Genomic DNA, 22694 nt, shown 5'->3' with positions numbered 1-22694 from the left:
AGGAAAATATAATTTCCTTTATCATTGCTGTTTTTGTTTTACCTTCATTCTTGTATAAATTATTTTTTTAACTTTTTTTCATTACGGGAAGTTGAAAAAAATACGCTCTGTCATATGTGGTGAATAGTAAGTTGGGAATAGCTGTTTAGTTTTATTTTCAATATGATTTGTAGTAATTTACTTAACTCGCCACAATCATTTAATCAAGTTACCCTCGAAGAGTAGAGTTTTATTTCCGAAATGATAAGCCATTTTGTTGAGAAAGAAGGCCTAGATAAGCTTAAGGGTAATTACGTCAGGAACAGTGATCCTTAAAGAAGGCCTAAGATATAAAGGGATGTGTGACCATAAAATAATTATCACTAAACTCATGAAAACGGTTAAGTACGTTCAATTAAAAGATAACATCCTAATATTTTCTAAGAATATTTATTATGATAATTTCCAAAAGATATTAATTTTGCAACAGTTTAAAATTCTTAACCTTTGGGTAAAAGATATTCACTTAGAAATCATTACTTCGAATGAAAATTCCCAAGCTTACTATCCCCTAACTGGATTTTGCTGCAAATATGGTTATATGAATCCTGCAAATATGGTTATATGAAAGGAACTGAAGTTCTCTGAATTCTGAAAAACACTAGTGCTAGAAAGAACCATCTTATGAAGTCATAATGTATAAGTTTCAAGTATGTTCTTACCAATATATGCAAAACAAGTGGCCACTAGTTCGATGTTGAAAAGCAAGCTATGAATGCTATTGGGTTTGCTGTACAATGGTTCATCATCCATATCCAATCACAGATACTACTACATTCGTTATCAGATCCCATTTTCTCTAAAGGCAATGCTGAACCCTGTTAAGTTTTGCAATGTATAACCAGGCAGTTGCAGGAGTAGTTAGTAAATATACAACTAGTGGATGAATACAGATATTGAGCAGATCTAGCTTTTAGAAGCCATTTTGACACTGAAATTACACATATCAATATTCTGGAAGTATGAACGCCAAAAGCAAAAGCTACTGGCTTTACCGTCACAACCATAAGTACTGTACATTTGGATATAAGAATGAGGACCTTGAAATAGGGATGCAGCCACGGACCAAAGGGACGCTGCAATGATCCTCAAGTAAAAGGTATCTCGGGCTTGTGGTTTACAGTTTGAAAAACAAATTCAAATTCCCTTTCAAAATTAGTTTTTGACAAAAATATATGAAAATAAAATTGTTAAACATTCATTTGCAAATCAGTAAAACGACTACCAATGCAAAATTCGCTATAATATTACGGAAATTCCATTGTAGCCACTAATTTAGGTTTAGATGGACATCTAAAATGGAAATTACCTATATTTTTTTCCCACTAATTGCTAAAATAAATAAGATATTTGTCTGTAATGTATATTTATCAGAGTAATGTGTATATTTCTAAAGTAATTTTGGAATTTTATCAATAGCAAAAACCAAGGCCTACGCATAATGGTTCAATATGGTATTTAAAATGCTTCTTATATGTCCTGAACAAATTTTTAATGATTAAGATGATAAAGATTTGAGACTGGCAATTTATTTTTTCTCTCTCTCATATGTTCAGATTAAGATTTTGCTAAAACTAACATCGATTCTAGAGAGCTCAAAAACAATTATTGCACACTATTGTCGAAAACTACACCTAGTGTGCAATAATTTGTTGAGCTCTCCAGAATCGATTAGTTAAGCAAGTCTGCATATATTCATAGAAAAAGAGGGGTGAAGAAACAATTTGGGGGTGGCTAAGTGTATTAAAGAATATGCCTATAAATAATTAGAAAATTTGAGAATTAAAGAAGATTTTCAAATGCAACTAGCAACAATAAAGATATCATAACTTACGGGAGGTTTCCTCTCAAAAAATTTATTTGTGGAAAAAAAAACCATTGGCTACCGTGCTGGATTTTCTAGTAAAAAATATTTTATGCATCCTAAAAGTTTCCATGGCTTAAAATTCTGAACAGTTGGTTAATTGTTTTGGAACCCAATGTTGAAAATAAAAGATTTTCTAGACAATTTTGTGGGCTTAAAGCCTACGTTAAATTTTTTAAAGAGTAAAGAGTAAAAATATATTTTCTGTCAAAACAACTCAATTTTGAAAAGTCCTATTTGAGCCTTTCTTGTTTTTGTTGGAACCATAAGATAAATATAGCCAATTAGTTAATAAGGAATAGATAGCTTAAAAGGCATCAATATTCTACTTTGGGGTATTCTTTTGAGAATGCTATTAACATATAGCTCAAAAATACTTTTATAAGAATACGAAAAGGCTAAACATGTAATTGGTTTTGAATTCAGTAATACCGCCATTAATCCTACCTTTGCAGCAATAACATGGGCGTTGTCGTGTGGCTCGTCACAGGTCAAAATATTCTGTGTTGCTAATAACTTATAAACGCCGTATTATAACTGTAATTTTCCATTTGAAAAATAAAGAAAATGACCTAATGAATATTCTATGGATGGGAGCGTTAGGGAAATTAAACGAAACACTAATAGTAGGTCGATGAAATAATCTGCAGATGACAGTGTAAAGTAAGTGAAAGGAAAATCACATGTCTAATAAACTAACACAATTCATTATAAAATAAGAATTTAATATAATGACATATTATTCGACCAAGCAAATAATTTCTTACCTTTGGTAGATTTTGTCTATTTTTTTTTATTGGTATACTATTTCGAAGACTCACTGGCTCCCTTCCTCGATTTTGCAGTCAAAATAGTTTGAATTAACCAATTGTCGGAATTCTGCAAGACTCCAATATCAGAAACTCCAACAACTTATCTGAAAAATAGGGATATTAGTTAGGTTGTATAATGTCAGACTTTAAGATAACGTTATAGGGCGGATAAAAGAACCAAATGTGGAAGAATGATTCCTCCAGAACAGCTAATTGATATTAGAGTAGGAGCTCATCAAGTTTCTTTAAAATTTTCATTGTATGAATGACGAGCTTCCCTTCTTATACTCATAAAATGAAACTATATTATTGTACCCGAGGGAGCATGAGCATTGCAAAAGACATTGATAAGGGGTTTGATTTGATTGTTATAAAACAAAATATGAACTCAATTTTGATTACCATTAGCAATATTTAAGTATTTGAAATAGGGAAAGGGCACAGTAGATTCAAACCTAAAAGCAGCTCATCTACTAGGTAACTAGCATGACATTGCAAAACTTTTAGAAAGAGGATTTCAAGCAGTTTGATATCTCGAAAGATACAGTTAGCCGCAAATTTGAGAAATATGTTGAAGAAGAGCCTTACGATACCTTTATTCTCATCTTCAAAGCTCACAGAGTAAGAATTTTCCTTTATACGTGGATGCCTTGGAAGAATTCCGTCCGCTGTTCTTTGCATGGTATCATACCAATTAAGCACAATGGATGTCTGTCCACATTAGGGATATGTAAGTCCTTGCCCAACACTGTCAAAGATGACTTCAAGAAACGCTCTCACTGTACGTAGTCACTCTATGAATCATGACTCAATCGGAAGAAATTCCCTAGTGCTATTCAAGCAACCTAAGAGCACGAGGACATCACAGCAAGGAAATGTGGTCATAGTTCTTCAGAACTATGTGGCAGTCTTTGGCCTGCTGGATATATCAATACAGACCAGAGATAGTGATTTGGCAGATTTCTTTGCACGAAGTATGGTGCTTCCCTCATCCTCTTTCAGACTTCAGAAAATTTCGCTTGACCAACATAAAGTCTGACCTGCTGAAATGTCTCGAGTAGCGTGGCCAACCAGAGCCACCCTCGTTTCAAAATCCTCTATAGTGCCGTTATTGTACACTGTCTTAATGTTTATGGTGCGAGTACCTTCCATGAGTATGCAGACAAGGTATTTATCCCTCTCATAGTAAAACAGTTCCAAGAGACAAAGAGGTTAGGTAGCCAAGGAAGATAGAACAAAGGGTGCACAGAGAGGTGTCGGGCGAGACCAAGTTGCCAGGCAAGTGGGTGGATTTCCTACGTGATCCAGTTAACAAGGTCAAAAAGGTAAACGGTTCTCTAAGGTTGAATATTTAAATTGGCAACCAACTAAACTTACATATTACATCAGAGCAGGCTTTGGTGACTTGTGGTGTTAGCATCTCCATGAAAAACTGTAATCATGAGGAGGCCGACGCCAGAGTTGTGGTGTATGTGCTTTATACTCTTCGACAAGGAAGAAAGACTAAGTACGCACCATTGACACAGCTATTATTATTATTATTATTATTATTATTTGCTAAGCTACAACCCTAGCTGGAAAAGCAAAATGCTATAAGCCCAGGGGCCCCAACAGGGAAAATAGCCCAGTAAGGAAAGGAAAGAAGGAAAAATAAAATATTTTAAGAAGAGTAACATTAAAATAAATATTTCCTATATAAACTATGAAAACTTTAACAAAACAAGAGGAAGAGAAATTAAATAGAATAGTGTGCCTGATTGTACCCTCAAGCAAGAGAACTCTAACCAAAGACAGTGGAAGACCATGGTACAGAGGCTATGGCACTACCCAAGACTAGAGAACAATGGTTTGATTTTGGAGTGTCCTTCTCCTAGAAGAGCTGCTTACCATAGCTAAAGAGTCTCTTCTACCCTTACTAAGAGGAAAGTAGCCACAGAACAAATACAGTGCAGTAGTTAACCCCTTGAGCGAAGAAGAATTGTTTAGTAACCTCAGTGTTGTCAGGTGTGTGAGGACAGAGGAGAATCTGTTAAGAATAGGCCAGACTATTCGGCGTATGTGTAGGCAAAGAGAAAGAACCGTAACCAAAGAGAAGGATCCAACGTAGTACTGTCTGGCCAGTCAAAGGACCCCATAACTCTCTGGCGGTAGTATTTCAACGGGCGGCTGGTGCCTTGGCCAACCTACTAGCTGTAGTAATTATTCTTTTCAGTTAATTTCTTGACCTGAATACTGTGCAACAGTTGTCTACACATGTGGGTAGCTTTCTGAATGGGCAAGAAATGCGGGTTTTATTACATCAAGGCCATCTGCACAATCCTTGGAATAGCACAATCATGAGCATTACCTGGTTTCCACGCATCTACAGATTGCGACACAACCTTCGCCTTTCAGTGGAAATGGCAACAAGTCTGTTTGGAAAGCTTGGAAGGCTTAAATAGGAGTATCTTGCTCATGATCCCTTTCAAATCCACACTCTCGATGACGACCACTTCTCAAAGCTGGAGCAAGTGACTGTTGTCATCTATGACAAAGCTAGTCATTTGGCCTTGGCAATGAGGCAAGAAGGGAATAGTTCTGCCACAAGAATTGCGGTATGGAAAAATTACCACTAACCAAAGATACACTTCTGCAGCATGTCTGATGAGCTGTTTGCCAAGCAGGAAACTGGACCAGCAGCACTTAAGATCAGCGATTAGTTCCTTCGCCGCAGGACTTTGCTTGGACAAAGGTATCAGGGTTACGGGTACTACTCTGGACGACAGTTCCAGAAGTTTCCAAGTAATGTAGAGAGAACTATGTGCTCTTGCAAAGGAGTGTGTTTCAATTGCAAATGTAGCAAAGCAAACTCGGTTTTCTTCCCTCTTTGCAAATGTAGATGATCACAATAATTCTACCAATGCCTTCTATTCTTTCAAGATTTCATAATCACAATTTGCTCGATTTCGCGGGTTAAAAACTCTTATATTGGGCAAAATTTATGAATTGCTACAATCGTACCTAGCGAATGAATATTAGTTCTCGATTTTGTGGAATGTTGTTTGCAAAGGGCTTGCAAACACCCTCTCAAAGAATAGTTAGGTCTACAATTGTTTTGTCATAAAGTTATATGGGTATCAATAGTACATTCGCTAAATACCCGGAGAACTGCCTTGAGCCAATCTTTGGTGAACATGGATCTCCTTTAAGTCTACTTAAATTATCATAAGTACATCTTAGGTACAAGAATGTCGTATGCAATGCTTTAGCATCAAAATGTGTTAAACAGATTATGTAAGTTATTAAAAATATTGAAATTGTGCTTTGGTATTAGACTATTAATGTTTACATCATATAAAAAAGAACATAATTCTATTAGTTCCTCTCAAATAAAAGGATACAATACTTTTTGTGCATATACTTTGATGTTTATTTTTATGCATACAATCCTTAAGCATAATTTTACTAAAACTAAAGACGAGTCTGTCTTTTACCCTCAGCCATGCAATTCGTACATAATACTATTACCGATTTAGACGAATGTAGATACAAAGAAACTATTAGAGATGCAGATATTGGTAGTGATCACCAGTTCCTCATTGCCATACTGAAATTAAAACCGAAAGCACCCGACAGACATATAGAAAAAAATACATAGGTTTGATACAACTAAGCTTCTAGAAGAAGAGCACAGGGAAACATTTGCAACCGATTGCAGGAATCGATTTAGTGTCTTAAAAGACTAGAAGAGATGAAGAGCAGTAGATTAACTTAAAGGCGATACTGAAATTTTTTATCAATTAACAATGAATGGTGTGAAATTAAAATCTTATCAATCAGTTTATAGTGAAGCTGAAGAAAACCTTTATGTGGCCATGAATGAATTTAGTGTGTTCAAGTTGAAACCATCATTAAAAAATCAGGAGATGAAAATCTCCTAGATACAATGAAATAACTGCAGAAATTATATTGGCCGATAATGAAAAGACTCAGAATACTTACAAGACTATTTTGTATAATGTGGCATGAAGAGGCAAAACCTCATGAATAACAGGTAGGAATGTAGGTGAAAATAGGGAAAAAAAGAAAAACAAAAGGGACTGGGAAAATTGACTGATTGCAATAATTACAGAAGCATCACACTTGCGCCAGTTGCCATGGAAATATATAATATGCTTATACTAAAGAGACTAGTCAGAAAAGATTGATGGAAAGGTGAGAAATGAACAAGCAGTATTTCGCAAAGATAAAAGTTGTACTGACCAAACTTTCATTTTAAGACATGTTGTACAGCAATGTGTAGAATATAAAAATAAACTTTTGATAGCATTAGTGGACTAGGAAAAAGCCTTTGATAGTGTGCACTGGCCAAATTTTGTGAAGAGTCCTGCGTTATTATGGAGTTTCTTTTAAATACGTAAATTTGATGAAGCGTGTTCTTGAACATTGCAAGTGCAAATTTAATGGAGGCCTATAAAATGAATTACCAGAGAACAATGGAGTACTCCAAGGTAATGTGTTGTCACCTATTTTGTTTATACTCATCGTGCATTTTGTAATGCATTGAACAGTTGGCGATGGTGAAAAGGGATTGGACTGGATTGGGAATAGGAAATTAGCCGATCTAGGGTATGCTGATGACTATCCTTATTAGCAGAACACCAGAGGATTTGTAATGCTTGCTTACCAGAATGCATGAAATATCACATAAGGTTAGGCTCGAGATAAATAGAAGAAACATAGATGAGGATGGAATATGCAAAGTGTACCAACCGTGTGTCACACAATTGTACATAATAACACGGTTGGTACAAAAGAAAGATGAAATATATTAGAAGGAAAAAGGATTGATGGGGTAGAATCCTTTAAGTATTTAGGAACTATGTTCTGTAATGCCGGGTCTTTAGAATTAAGAGTTTAGTGAAAGAATAAAAAAAAAATCGGACAATGGCTAAGATAAGTAAAATTTCGAAATCAAAAAGTCTGAAATTACACGAAAATCAGGCTTTATATCTTTTGTTAGATCTGTGTTACCGTATGGACACAAGTCGTGATATGGCAATGAAAGAATACCAAACAGATTTTGTAGATTTGAGAACAAAGTCCTCATAAGAGTATTAGGAGTTGAATGGCAGGACAGGATTAGAAACGAAAGTATGAGAGACTACTCTAGTGACATATGTGGACGAGATCATGGTGAAGGGTAAAGAGAGATAGTATGGGCATTGTGAAGAATTATCTTCACTACTCTTCTTCTTCATAGTTTATACGTAGACTTTGTTATTGTTCGTGACGTCACGGCAGGGAAAAATGTGAGTAATGTGTCTTTCTTGAGCGAGTGTCCCAAGATTAATACTTTTGTGTTGTTTGTATACATTATTCTACCGTAAGTATTTAGGTACAGTATTTTAAATCTCTTAATTACAACTCAAGTCTGCTAGTCTAGGAGGTATGGTTGTCCACACACGTGAGCCCGACTTGCTAAATTACCTTTTAGTTTCATTTTTTATTCTGTATGCCAAATGTTTAGAATTAGGATTATCTTTGCCCCCTGGAGTTGCAAGATTTCTCCTTGTATTCTAAATAAGTGTGTTGCTTGAAATTCACAAGGCACAAGATTTTTGAGCCTGTCCTAAATGAGAGTTGGCACCTCAAGACCGTAGGCCTACCTACGCACCAAGATAAGCTTTTTTTTTGGGAAGGAAGGAGGACGCAGCTGACCTGAACTCGACCTCACAAACATACAGGCCACGGTACGAAACTGAGCTGCCCAGTAAGGCTCCAATGTCAACCTCGTGCTCCCACTCTCCATCACTAGCCTGTCCCCTTACACAATAACTAGCCAAGAATACGTCGTAGAAGAGGTCAAGCAGATGACCAGTGTTAGTGCATAGCTGCTAATTCTACAGCACGTCGGTTCCAGTCTTGGGGGCTAGTTGGAGAGCTTGGAGGGGGCCGTTGACTCTGCAGAATAAGTGCTGTAGGCCTAGTGAGCAAACTGAAGACCGCCACATTTAGGACACGGGCGCCCACACCATATAAAAATCTTGTGAGTTTAACCAATGGCCATTCCCCCTTTAGATAAGTTTCAATTTCTCATAAGTTAAGTTTAGGTATTATTTTGGCATTACATCTTTCGGGCTGCGTGCATGGAAATTAATGTATTCATATTTTTTTTGATCTTGGTAATTGCTTGAGGTCACTGACCACATGTTGGGACCTCACAGCATCCTACCGCACAAATTGTTGATCAGAATGTTTTTACTTATTTATTCTGTTTGAGGTTTAATCCACGTGTTAATTCCGTTTAACGTTTTCAAGTTTTTTGTTGTAAATTCACTTATTCATTTTATCACATGTAAAACTTATAATTGAGTTACTGATATTTTTTTCCAATTTTTAATTTTGTTGTGTTAAAATCATCAAGTTATTTCCATCCCCTTTTTCTGTAATAAATCATTTGGAATAGATTACACATTTTGGTATCTTTAACCACATTATATGAATTTTACCAATTTATACTAGGACGGGTCAGAAGTACCCAAGGTGTTGAAAGTAACCTACTCTAAACAGGTAAGTTGGTATCAGCGAGTGTACGCTCTTTTACTTAGTGCTTTGAAGGTGAAGATCCCCATTTAACTTTTCTTTATACTTTTATACTCCACTGTTCCCCCTTTTTTTTATTGTCTCTAATTGCATTAACGTAAGATACCTGTACAGCATCTCGCTGGGGTCACTGGGACGGAGTCGAAACAGAGCCTTAGAGTGAGATGACTCTAGCCCTGACAAAGCTAGAGTAGGCCATAAATAATTTCCAAATTAACGTGTGGAGTTCTCCGGCCTCTGGACAGTAAAATTGCCTCCTTTTGTATTTTAGAGTGAAAGGTTAGTGAACTATGGCAGTAAAGTATTAGCAGGGCGTTTGCGTCCCGAGAGTAAGTGCTCATTATCCTCCCCTGTTGAGCTTTGGGTAATTGCCGTAGGGAGACTTTCCTGGACTAAGTTCCCACTCAGCCATTCACATAAAAATTCTCCACAGGCATGCTCTTTGCACTCCCTAAGAGAGATAAGTTCACCAAACTTTTAACTAGGCCCCACAAAGCACTAGAAGAGTTTGAAGACCCAGGCCTACATGGCTGAGGACTATGAAGTGTATATTAGGAGATGGCGAGTGGAGAGGTATTGATTTTTAAAGCCCAAGATAGAGAAAACTGACAAAAATCCAACAGATGCCCTTTGCGTAAATAGCTGGAGGAGGAGATGATGCTGATGTTGTAGGAGGAGATGATGATGATGATGAGATATACAGAGTTCTCAATACCTATCATGTATGGAGATTTCGGCAACTTAGATGAAATACAATTAATAACAGAATACATTATATATATCTAAAAGTTAGCTGTTCCACAGTCTTATCGATTACATAGCAATATAATAATGTGCTACCTTTCATTCTAAATTGGTAAAATCTGTTTTATGTAGCTATGTTGGACTCAATGCAATACACCCCGAAACACCATGTTTATAGCGTGATGTACGTGGTATTAAATTGATTAAGGGTTATTAAAAAGGAAAAAAAATCATTAGCTCAAAATTCGTTTCACTCATACTCGCTTGATAAGAATTCACTAACTATAAAGAGAATATTGTTAGTACATATTTTAATCTCAAGACTTAGATAAGTTAGTCTAGAATTTCATAGAAAATGTATAACAGTGGCAAGTCTATAGAAAACGAAAGATTAAGGCTGGTAACTACGTTAAATATAGAATAGGAACACACAAAAACATTAGAATTAAATACTATTTAAAACAAAAACACTAAACTAACCACAGAATAAAGGGTTCCTCACCTTCGAGATTATTTCCTCTACTAAAAATGATCATATGAATACTATTCACGAAACTTGTCTATCTTGTTGCATTTTCCAGTCAGAATATTTACGAGCCAATTGATGTTCGGTGAATTCTATAAAACTCCATGTATAAAGCTGCATCGCATTACCAATTACTCTGAAAATAGGGATATTCACCAATTTGTGTCCTTATTGAGCTATGCAAAAAAATAATCAATATGTTGATGTTGAAAAAAATAATATATATAAACAATTTGGTCTGCTGCTGCACCCATAACCTAACTGAGTAACACTATATTCACTGTCAGAACCAATTCATGTTAATGATATACTAATAAGGTGGTGGTGAAAGAGCAGAAAGAAAAGTAGCTATTGTGCTGAGAGGTAATGTCAAGAACTCTGTTGCTGAAGTGTAATGTATATCAGACGGCATTATGTTGATTAGATTAAAAGGGGTGAAAAGATGGATATATTGATCATCCAACTATATATGCCTACAAGTGACCACCAAGATGAAGAAGTGGAAGAAACATTTACTGTGAGAAGAAATATCAAGACGCTCAATGCCGGAGAGGTAACCTTATTGTAATGGGTGACTGGAACAGTGTAATTGGCGAGGGAAGAGATGAAGAAATAGGAAATTTCGGGTTAGGGCGAGGAAATGATGTGAGGAAACAAACTGTATAAGTTCTGTATTAGACAAAAATTAGTAATAACGAACACTGTTTCAATATCACGTGAGGAGAAGATACACATGGAGAACACCAGGAGATCGTGAAAGGTACCAAATTGCCTTCATACTCATCAGACAAAGGTATAGGAATTCTGTTAGGAATATGAAAGTGTATCTAGGAGCAGATGTAGATTCCAACCATAATCTTGTAGCTACGGATTTTAGTAGTCAAGCTGACTTTTTAAAAAAAAAAAACACAAAGAAAAACTGAAAGCAAAACAAAAAGAAGTATATGCATGTTCAGAATAACAGAAATGTAAATGATGCCGAAATGACAAGTAATGAAAGAAAAGTTAGACTAAGACTGGCAACAAAGAATAGTGCACATACAAACACTGAATATCAAAAGATGGAACCAACGAAAACTATGGATCACAATAGAAATGATTAAGATGAGAAAATTAACAGAGAAAATGGAAGCATCCAGTTATAGAAGTTGGATGCAAGAATTATAGGAAGCTGAACACAGAGCTCAGGAGGGAAACTCAAACCAAGAGACAAAGCTCTTGCTGAAGAACTTGAGAAAAGAGGATGGTCAGACCTAATGCATATAAAAAGATAAAGATTAATAGAAAGAGAAGGGGTGGAATGAGAAGCATTAAAATAGAAGGGAAAATGGAGATAAAACTAAAAAATCCCTAAGCTGTAAGGACAAGGTGAATGGAACACAATGAAGACCTATATTATAAAGAAAATAAGCCTTCTGATATAGAAAGAGAAGGGAAGGAAGTAGATATTGATCCTGATTTATTAGACAGAGAAATCACGGCAGTTATATAAGAACTGAAAAACAGTAAAGCTCCCGGACCAGATAATATTTCAGCAGAGTTCTTGAAAAGTCTAGAGAGATACAAAAGAAGAACTGAAACTATTAAGCCATATGATTTATAAGAATGGAGACTGGCCAGAAGATCACACAAAAATCTCCATGACTGCTTCCGTAAGAGACCAGAAACAAAGTGCCCAAAACATGGAACAATAAGCTTAATTAGTCATGCATAAAAATAATGCTTAGAATATTAGCATTAAGGTTAAAAGCAAAAGCTGAAGAATATCTTTAAAAGAACCAATTTGGGATTAGATCAGGACGTAGAACACTAGAGCCAATTGACTATATGAGGATGATGCAAGAAAAAGTTTTAGAATAAACTGTAATACTACATATTGCAGGTGAAAATTTTGAGCCTGGATCTGCTGGAAGAGGAACCACTAATTCTGTTCAACATCTATGCAGAAGCAATGATAAGAGTCACTGGAAGATGTCATTAAGGTGGGAGGAGAAATGGTGAAAACTATAAGATTTGCTGACAACAAGACAGTTGTTTGCAGCACAAGAGTGTGTTTACAGTGGATGACAAATAAGATAAAAAGGACAGCAGAGAAGTATAGAATGCAAATAAATATGTCTAAGACCAAGGTAATGAGAATTTCAAGACGACAAGGACCACCAATAAACAGAGATTGGAGATGAATCTGTACAGGAAGTCAGTCATTTCAAGTAATTGGGAGAAGTATTATAACACAAGAAGGACATGGCAGTAAGATATTAAGAGCAGAATGGTCCAAGATAAGAATGCTTTTAAGAGAAAGAGAGAAAGAGAGAAAGAGAGAAAGAGAGAATGAATCTGTACAGGAAGTCAGTCATTTCAAGTAATTGGGAGAAGTATTATAACACAAGAAGGACATGGCAGTAAGATATTAAGAGCAGAATGGTCCAAGATAAGAATGCTTTTAAGAGAAAGAGAGAAAGAGAGAAAGAGAGAAAGAGAGAAAGAGAGAAAGAGAGAAAGAGAGAAAGAAGAGAAAGAGAGAAAGAGAGAGAGAGAGAGAGAGAGAGAGAGAGAGAGAGAGAGAGAGAGAGAGAGAGAGAGAGAGAGAGAGAGAGAGAGAGAGAGAGAGAGAGAGAGAGAGAGAGAGAGAGAGAGGAAGGACTAACATCAGAAGATTAACTGAAGATAGGACTAAAAGGTATTAAGAAAAAAAAATTCATATGGAGTGTGTGGAAAACTGAAGATGGAACTGAAGAAAGGATATGTGAATGTTTCATATGAAGTGTAGCCATGTACACCTAGCAGGATCCGAGGATGCTGAAAATAAGTTGGAGACACCACAAGACAAAATATATATATATATATATATATATATATATATATATATAATATATATACATATATATATATATACATATATAATATATACATATATATATATATATATATATATATATATACATATACATATATATATATATACATATATATATATATATATATACATATACATATATATATATATACATATATATATATATATATATACATATACATATATATATACATATATATATATATATATATATATATATATATATATATATATATATATATATATATATATATACATATACAAACATACATATACACACATACATATACACACATACATATACACACATTATATATATATATATATATATATATATATATATATATATATATATATATATATATATATATATATATATATATATATATAAGGAAATAATAATAATTGGAGAAGAGAGAACCATAAATACAAAAATAAACAAAAGGCATAAAAACTATATACGACACATTTTAAGAGGAGAAGAGTTACTAAAGGACATCATAGAAGGTTGATTTGAAAGAAAGACCCAGAGGAAGGAAAAGGAAGTCCCTACTAGAAGACCTGAAGGGAGAAAGAAGGTACCAAGAGTTAAAAGAAGTGGCCATAAAGAGAGAATTATGGAGGGCGACTAATCCATGAAAGAACCTGCCTAAGGCAGAACAGTATAATAGTACTACTACTACTACTAATACTACTAGTATTAGATAAATACAGCAAATTAAATAGATAACTAATGTATTAATCTTTGGCTGTGTAGTAAGCTGCTCCCAAAACCATTAAATACCTTACAAATATAAATATATATATATATATATATATATATATATATATATATATATATATATATATATATATATATATATATATGTGTGTGTTATATATATATATATATATATATATATATATATATATATATATATATATATATATATGTGTGTGTGTGTGTGTGTGTGTGTTTATGGGTATTTATATATTTTACAATCATTAATAAGAATTTAGTTAATTTGAAATTTCCTTTCGATTCAAGTATCAAGCTATTAATGGTAACTTTTTTAAAATAAAATATTTCTGTTAAATATATTTAATTTACTTCAAACTGGGATATGTACTATATGGTATTTAAAATGCTTCTCAATGGTCCACTATAAATTTTGAACGATTGAAAGGATAAAAGTTTGTGACGCAATTTAATAATTTTCCCTTTTCTTTCCATGAGGTTTACTTTAAAATTTTGCTAAAACTGAACCGTTTTCTACTAAATCTAGAGTGCAGTAATTTTTTTGAACTCCCAGAGTTGGATTTGTTAAACAAGATCGCAATATTCATAAAAAAACAATGCCCGTAAGGAATAATTTGGAAATGGGCAAGCGCACAAAAGAACAACACTTAAAGCAAAAATACAGGAATAAATCAAGACTTGGAAAAATGTGTACCTAGCAACAAAAGTTTTCTTACCTTCGGACGTACAGTAATTTCTTTGAAAATAGTTTTATGGGATACTATTCAAGAAATCTTTATGAATGCCTTAATGAATTTTTCAGTAAAAATATTTTAAGCCTGATAATGTTCAATGATTTCTAAAAGTCTCCTGGGCTAAAAAACTTCTTCGTATTACCAATGACTTAAATTATAAAAGAATTTAGTCTGTTGTATACTAGACTTAGGAGCACCAATATTCTCTGAGTAAATTTACATTCTCTGCCAAATCAAATTCATTTGAAAAGTTATTTTCAGCCTTTGTTATTAATACATTTATAATATACATGATGTTAATTATTGGATAGAAATAGATATACCGGAGGTATCAATATTTTACTTTGTGTTACACCTTTTGAGAACAGCCTTAAAATGTTTTTATAAGAATATGAAATATCTAAAAATTATAATTTGGTTTGAATTCAGTAATACTACTGCTATTAATAATAAAATTGCTATAATACCATAGGCATTATCTTATGACACGTCACAGGTCAGAATACTATGGGTGGTAATCAACATATCTTAGCTGTGATTTTCATTTAAAGTTATAAAAAAAACTTACTCAATTACCTATGGATGAGAGCGTTAGGGAAAAGAACATCAACATTAATAGAAGGTCCATGAAATAATTATGGATGACTAAAATAAATGAATACATTCAGGTGTAGAATAGATTAACGCTATTCAATACTGTTTAAGTTAAAAAAAGTATATATTTAAAAACTATTTACCTAAAATTAAAAAATTCCAAAAAGCTATTCAACTAACAAAATTTCTTACCTTTGGGTATATTTTGCCTCATAAAAGTTTTATTGGTATAGCTTACTCTGTACGAGACTCTCTTGCAATCAAGATAGTTTGAACCAACCGATTGTCGGAATTCTGAAAGACTTCATTACTGGAGATTCCAACACCCTGCTCAATGGCTCTGAAAATATGAATAATGATCACATCTAGATGATGACTAGACCTTCCTCGCTGTCTTATATAACATAGCCAACCGGCTATCTAATGTTACAGTGAAATAAAAGCTTAGGTCTTGTGAGAACTTCATTTAATCATCCATATCTAAATTTAATGAGACTGCATTCGCTTTCCAATTAATTTAATTTTGAAAAGTTGTGAAACTTGTTGACAGTTTTACAAAGTCAACATGTTGCAAAACTATAAAGTCCGTAGTGAGAATATTGAACACTGACAATTGCAGAACACTGATGAGGATAATACAACTACAAAATACGGCTAGTGAGTGAATAGAAAGTTAATAACCAAGGTATTTTTCTAATTTTGTGGTATGTTTAAAAAGACCTTACAAATACTCCCCCCCCCCAAAAAAAAAAATAGTGTGGGCTGATGATTATATGAATAAAAAATTGCTAGAAATTAAGCTAAAAATTGTTCGTATTAAAGCAATATCGGAAGCAATGGTAAATATGCTAAAATATCCATGGGATCTTTCTTTGATCAAAATATACCTCTTTTATGTCTCTTATATAATAAGTTTTGTCGTCTTATGTACAAGCAAATTTCATGCAATACTTCAACGATACATGCATAGTGCATCTTAGCATCAGTAAGTGTATGACTATGTAGATAATTATAGTAGTATTAAAAGTGTACTTTAGTATCAGATTCTATCAAATATACCTAAAAAAGTGCACAATCCTATTAGTTCACTTCAAGTAATAAGATGAAATCCTTTTCTGGGGATGTGTGTAGGATGGCGGCCAACTGCATGTATGATAGCGGCCGCCTTATTTTCAACTTTATCGGAAACTTGTATAGAATATTAACTGTTCAGAATGTTATAAATATCCAGGGTAAGTACTTACTATACCGATATACAAAGATTTTGAAAACCATCTAATTCGACGTGAAATTTATAAGTCGAACGAGCTCTGTACCTTGCCACGCAGTTTCTCGCTCCCATAGTTCCTAGAATTCCCTATAGATGACGTTCTGATCGAATCAACAGCGCCATAGCGGCGGAATTCTGAATTATTAATCGGCCGCGGCAATTTGAAACGACCCAATGGGACCCCACTTGACCTGGGGATTAACTGGGATTAACTTTTTCACCCAATCATAACTCATTTTTTCTAAAATTCAAATACGGAAACGGGAGCACCCATCGAGGGTCGGAAATGCTCATTCTTTACCAACGTGGCGCGATGGCAACTAACCAGTGTGTAGATACTTGTGAATCTTTTTTCAATTCAGTCAATCCTAGTATGTTGAGGATTATGAACTTTACAATAAGTGCTGAGTTTTCAAAATATTTATATAAAATGGGACTTTTAGGCGACTTTTCCGGCATTTGTGCAAAATGTCATATCGGTGAAATGCGCTACAAGTATGATGGAAAATCGGCGAATAGTGGAAAAGCTAAGTTTTTTTGGCGTTGTTCATATAGTTATTGCCGAAAGAAGATCGCCCCTAACCACGGTAGCTTTTTTTCACGATCAAAGCTACCGTACGAAGATGTGTTCGTTATATTAGCAAGTTTTATTTATGGTTTTTCTCAGAACCAGATTCTCCCTATGTACAAAAAGTTTGCCTCTCACACACTAGTTGATTGGTACAACTTCTGTCGCGACGTGTGTGCGGACATCTTAGTGATGGACAGTAAAAAAATTGGCGGACCAGGACATATTGTCGAGATAGACGAGAGTAAATTCGGAAAAAGAAAATATAACGTTGGCAGCAAGGTCGATGGCAAATGGGTGTTCGGCGGGATTGACCGGGAAACACGTGAGACTTTTTTCAGGGTTGTCGAGGATCGTTCGGAAAAGACATTGCTCCCGATATTATTAGAGTGCGTCCATCCCGAAACTACAATAATTTCGGACTGTTGGAAGGCCTATAATAATATCAAGGATCAATTTCTTCAACACAAAACTGTTAATCATAGCATTAACTTTGTGAGTCCAAAAGATCCCAGTGTGCACACCAATACAATCGAATCACAGTGGCGAGTACTAAAAAGATCTGTTCTACCGAAATTCGGTACTCAGAAACATTTATACGAAAGCTACTTTGCGATGTATATAATTCAAAAACGTTATTTGATCGGTAAGGGGTGTAGACTGAAGGCATTCCTGGAATTAGTTAAACGTGTTTATCCGCTCAATACCCACGATTCTGATTCCGAAAGTCCTGGTCCGTCCCAACACCCGTCCCCTCCACAAAAAAAGGTGTCCCATCACCGTACATCTCCTAAAAGTGCCCCTCTAACGTGCCCTCCCCAAAAGAAGAAGAAGTTGTCTCTCGGCAGAAAGCCAATACCAGTTGAAGACTCGGACTTCAGTGACTTTGAATAAGTGTGGGGCGCCGTTGTAGAGGTTACGAATAAACCCGCAAGCTGAACAGGAAATAATGTAAGTACAACCCTCTCCGTTTCTGGTTTGTGTGATCGCGGCCACATGTATGCATGATGTCGGCCGATTAAGAATAGGCAAGTGTAAGGGGGGTCGCAGGGGGGCGGTAGCCCCCCCGTTTAGGTGTTTAAGAATAATTATACGGCTATGTACGGGGGGTCGCAGGGGGGCGTTAGCCCCCCCGTTAAGGAGAGACACGAGTTGTAGGTAAGGTTAGGTGGGCACATTCAGGTTAGGCAGTGTTCTATTCTAGAGTTTTGGCAGAACATTCTGTTGTAGAACAACGGCCACGTCTTACGAAGGGTTAGAAAACGGGAAGAAATTCCCGTTTTCTATGTCCGCGGGAGGACCTGGCCGCTGATCTACAAAGGCTCCCCTTTTCTGTAAATTATACTTTGATGCATATTTTCTTTTGCATTTGATCGCCAAACATTTTACTAAAATTTACGAAGAGTGTGTCGTCTTCCACCAGCAATTTAATACGCATAAAAGGTCATTATCAATAATAAAAGATATAGATACATTATTATTTTTAATACCTACCACACATGGAGATTTTGGCAACGAATATGAAATATAGTTGATGAGAGAGTATGATATATAATTAGACCCTCTGATAAGCAGTTTCAAAGTCTTATTGATTACATAGTAACATCATAACTTACTGTAAATTTTTAAAATTTGTCTCTCTCTACTCGCTTGATTTCATTAGCCTTAAAGACGATAAAGATAATATAGTGTAGTTTTTTTTTTTTCTTTTTAATCTCCTTAGACTATTAGAGAAGTCAGTCCGTAAAATTATAGAAAATGGTTTAGGATATATTAATAGAAAACGAACTCTTAAAAGGAGTATCTAATGGGTAACTCATGAAATAAACAACAACAATCCTTATTCGAAAACAAGAGAATTGATTGCGGAGAAAAAAAAAATCACGTAGCACCAAGATAAAGGATGGTTTCCTTTCAAAGAATGGACCATAGGGACACTAACTAATCGGTAACTCATGAAATAAAGAACAGCACTACTTATAAACAAACTGAGGAATTAATCATGATTAAGAAAAACATATTCACCAAACAGGATAAAAGATAGTTTCCTTTCAAAGAACGGACCATAAGGATACTATTAACGAAGCTTATTGGCTATATTGCTGGAATTTTTCTTTAAAATATTTATGAGCCAACTGATATTGCGGGATTTCTGAGGAACTCTAATCGCTTTACCAATAACCTGAATGAAAATTCGGAAAATCGTCATCCTCTATCATCTTTGGGATCTGTAAAACCATTAACCACTGGATTAACATTGAAAAGAAAAATAAACAATTTGGTCTGCTACAGGTACATTTGACTTTTCAACACATATCCTAAGTGAGTAACACTACATTATCTGCCAGAACCAATTAGTTCTTAAAGATATAATTCGGCAAGATAAAATACAACTAATCAGTGGATATACCATAGATAACTTTATGGCATCGATAATCGGATTTGTGGCAAGCAGTTTAAAAATACCATTGAAATATCTTAAACAATCTTTAGCCGATAATTATTCATAAGATTTAGGGGGTTAACTTGTCTGTCTATAATTAAAAGTAAAGCCGACAGTAAGAGTGTTGAAATTTTCAGCAAATCCAATTTGTTTAATATTAGATTCGGGCGAAGGTTCAGCTAATTAAAAGATCGAGCGACTTTCATTTCCCTAGTTAGGCTGCCTCACTGGTGATTGGTTTGAGCCAGGTGGAAATGCCTACGAACAGAATTGGACCCGATTGGGACTCACCAGAACACAGTGCTAACTTTCATGTGTTAGTGTCTGTCAGGATGTAGTAGTGCAATATGCATATATCCGTATTGGCCCTTTTAAATAGTTACAAATTCTGCTGGATGTTACTATTACTAAGTAAAGACGAGTGCACAGCTGATGAAGAATAATTTAAGGATTTAATGTGTTGATTTGGTGATTAACATTACTGCGTGACCTATTTACCAATGTAATAAGGATTCTAACTGCATGAAGAAAAATCAATATGTTAGGGTATATTTATATTCAAGTTGCAAGGCGACATGATTTATTTACAGTTAAGTAATGAATTTAGTGTCGATTTCATTGGATTGAGGATTAGGGACATTAATTAGCATTTTTCTTTTTTATTGGAAGAGCGTAAAATATGTGTAACGGTTCATCTATAAAGTATATTGATATCATTTTGGAGTATCATTGAAGGTACAGCTGTTGGGTATCATAATTAGTAAATCTATGTGCAAGTAGAATTCAAGTAAAAACGAGTTTCATTCTGGTCCATAATACCCCAAACCTTAAGGCAATGATGCATGGTAAGTTTCTCAACTCTTCATATTCAATTAGAGAAGGTAGTCCATCTGACTCATTGACAATGATTCAAATAATGAGCGAGTTCATAAAAAATATAGGCCTAAGGAGTGTTCTATGGATATCTGTCAAAATTAAATTAACAATATTCAATACTTACAAAGTTAAAAAGGAATTTGATATATTCTTTAAAAACATTAAGCCAGCAACAAATTACTTTATTTCTTACCATTGAGTATATTGTTTTCTCGAAATGGTTTCTTGGGATACTGATCGCGAGACTTACTGCTTACCTTGTTCGATTTTGCAGTCAAAATTGTTTGAACTAAGCGTTAGTTTGAATTCCGAGACTCAAATGCCAGAGATTCCAATGTTCAATCAACTTTCCCTGAAAATATGGATAATTATCATGTCTGTCCTCAACGACCTATGCAAAACAATCAACTAGATAAAGACTGCTTGGTCTGTTATGCGTTTTATTCCATCTTCCATACACAAGATTACTGACCTTACATACTTTTTAAGATCCATTTCATTTTTGAAATATATTTGAAACTTTCTATGTTAAAAGTTTTGCAACGTAAAATGTTGATGCTATTAGCAAGAGATACGAATACAGACAACCGCCAATGACCAACGAGTATGATACAGCCAAGAGCCATCAAAAATTAAGAACTTAAAGGTTTTAATCCTAGAATTTGTGACACTGTTTGTAAAAGCCTTTCCAACATGCTTTCCAAGAAGATTTTGAGCTGCCGATTATATTTATACAAAATTGCTGGACAATTCTACATTAATTTGTCTGAGTAATAATGACATCAATGGTAAATACAATAAATTACCAAGGGGATTGTCTCCTAAGCCCTTTTTTTTTTGTCAAAATATGCCTATGTACTAGCCTCTTATGAAGTAACAAGTTAGCTGTTTATCTAGTATAACATGAAATCTAATGTAATATTTTAGGACCAGTTAGTGTATAACTTTGATTATGCAAGTATTTATAAATTATATAAGATTCTATTGGTGGTGCTGTCTCTGTTTCCGTCTCTTTCAGATTTGTTCCTGATTATTTTCGTAGATAAGAACTTTTGAATAGTAAGGGTTTTTAGGTCAAGTGAAAATAAAAGTACTTTATGACGGGAAGTTGCTACTCTCGTGAATCTGCATAGGGAAAAGGCTACGATTGGATTGCTGTAACTACTACTAAAAGAAGATTGTCTATATAGTTACAAACCCCAGTGATGCACATACAGTTAACCCTCATTATTCTGGGTGGGGCCAGCTAGGTAACAGACAGGTACAAAAAGAGAGAATCTGTAAATACGTGCTGCTTTAGGATGGGTTAACTCCTAACGTAACAACTCGCTGCCCGTTACCCAAGTGGGGTTGACTAACCACTAAGTAACCTACTGTATTCCCTAATAGTGTAGGGTTTTTACTAGTTTCTATCATAGTATAAGTATTGCATTGCGGTATGAACATTTCAATAAGTATACAGAACAAGCATACTCGTATATGTAAGGCTGCGGTACACACAGCACCAGTCATCGCCACACTTGTAAGTAAATAATGTACGATGATAACAATACACCATTGTTCTTATCTAATAACACTTGCTGATACTGTAGTGTATATTACTGTAATAAAATATATGTACACTACTATCACTACAGTACAGCTAATGATGCTAACCTAACGCTTTAAGTGTTCATTGTTTTTGGTAGGTCGATTCAAACCAGTTGTCAAGTTACCACACTCCGGCCTACTGTACATTACAGTAGTAAATAGTAAATACTGTAGAGTACTTTAATATTCATGTATAAAATACTGAACAGTATTAGTTAATAAACAATAATGTACATTACAGTAATATTGTACTATACAGCAAGTATCAAAAAAAAAAAAAATAAATAAAGTGTACACATTGTACACAAACATCACTAACCATTTTCTACGAAATTCTACACAGTATCACGTCAGGAAACATGATGCAACTCTTGATATATAGCCTCTTGTGTACTGTAGGGAATCGCATATAGCCCCTGAAATCACTCAAATACTGTATAGTACTTATATACG

At 34.7% G+C, this 22694-nt stretch overlaps 1 long non-coding RNA gene across 1 annotated transcript; it reads right to left on the bottom strand.

The window, feature by feature from the left end:
- Positions 1–2672: 2672 nt before the first annotated feature.
- LOC137638067 (uncharacterized) lies at positions 2673–22694 on the bottom strand. The gene is made up of 5 exons (XR_011043851.1): positions 22561–22694; positions 20909–21003; positions 15687–15834; positions 10547–10706; positions 2673–2819 (listed from the first exon to the last, which is right to left on the bottom strand). It is a non-coding gene; the product is annotated as an uncharacterized lncRNA (long non-coding RNA).

Source organism: Palaemon carinicauda, chromosome 3 (assembly GCF_036898095.1).
Source record: "Palaemon carinicauda isolate YSFRI2023 chromosome 3, ASM3689809v2, whole genome shotgun sequence".
Classification (NCBI taxonomy): domain Eukaryota; kingdom Metazoa; phylum Arthropoda; class Malacostraca; order Decapoda; family Palaemonidae; genus Palaemon; species Palaemon carinicauda.
Note: the sequence above shows the minus strand (reverse complement) of the source record. Positions and strands in the feature narration are given on the sequence as shown.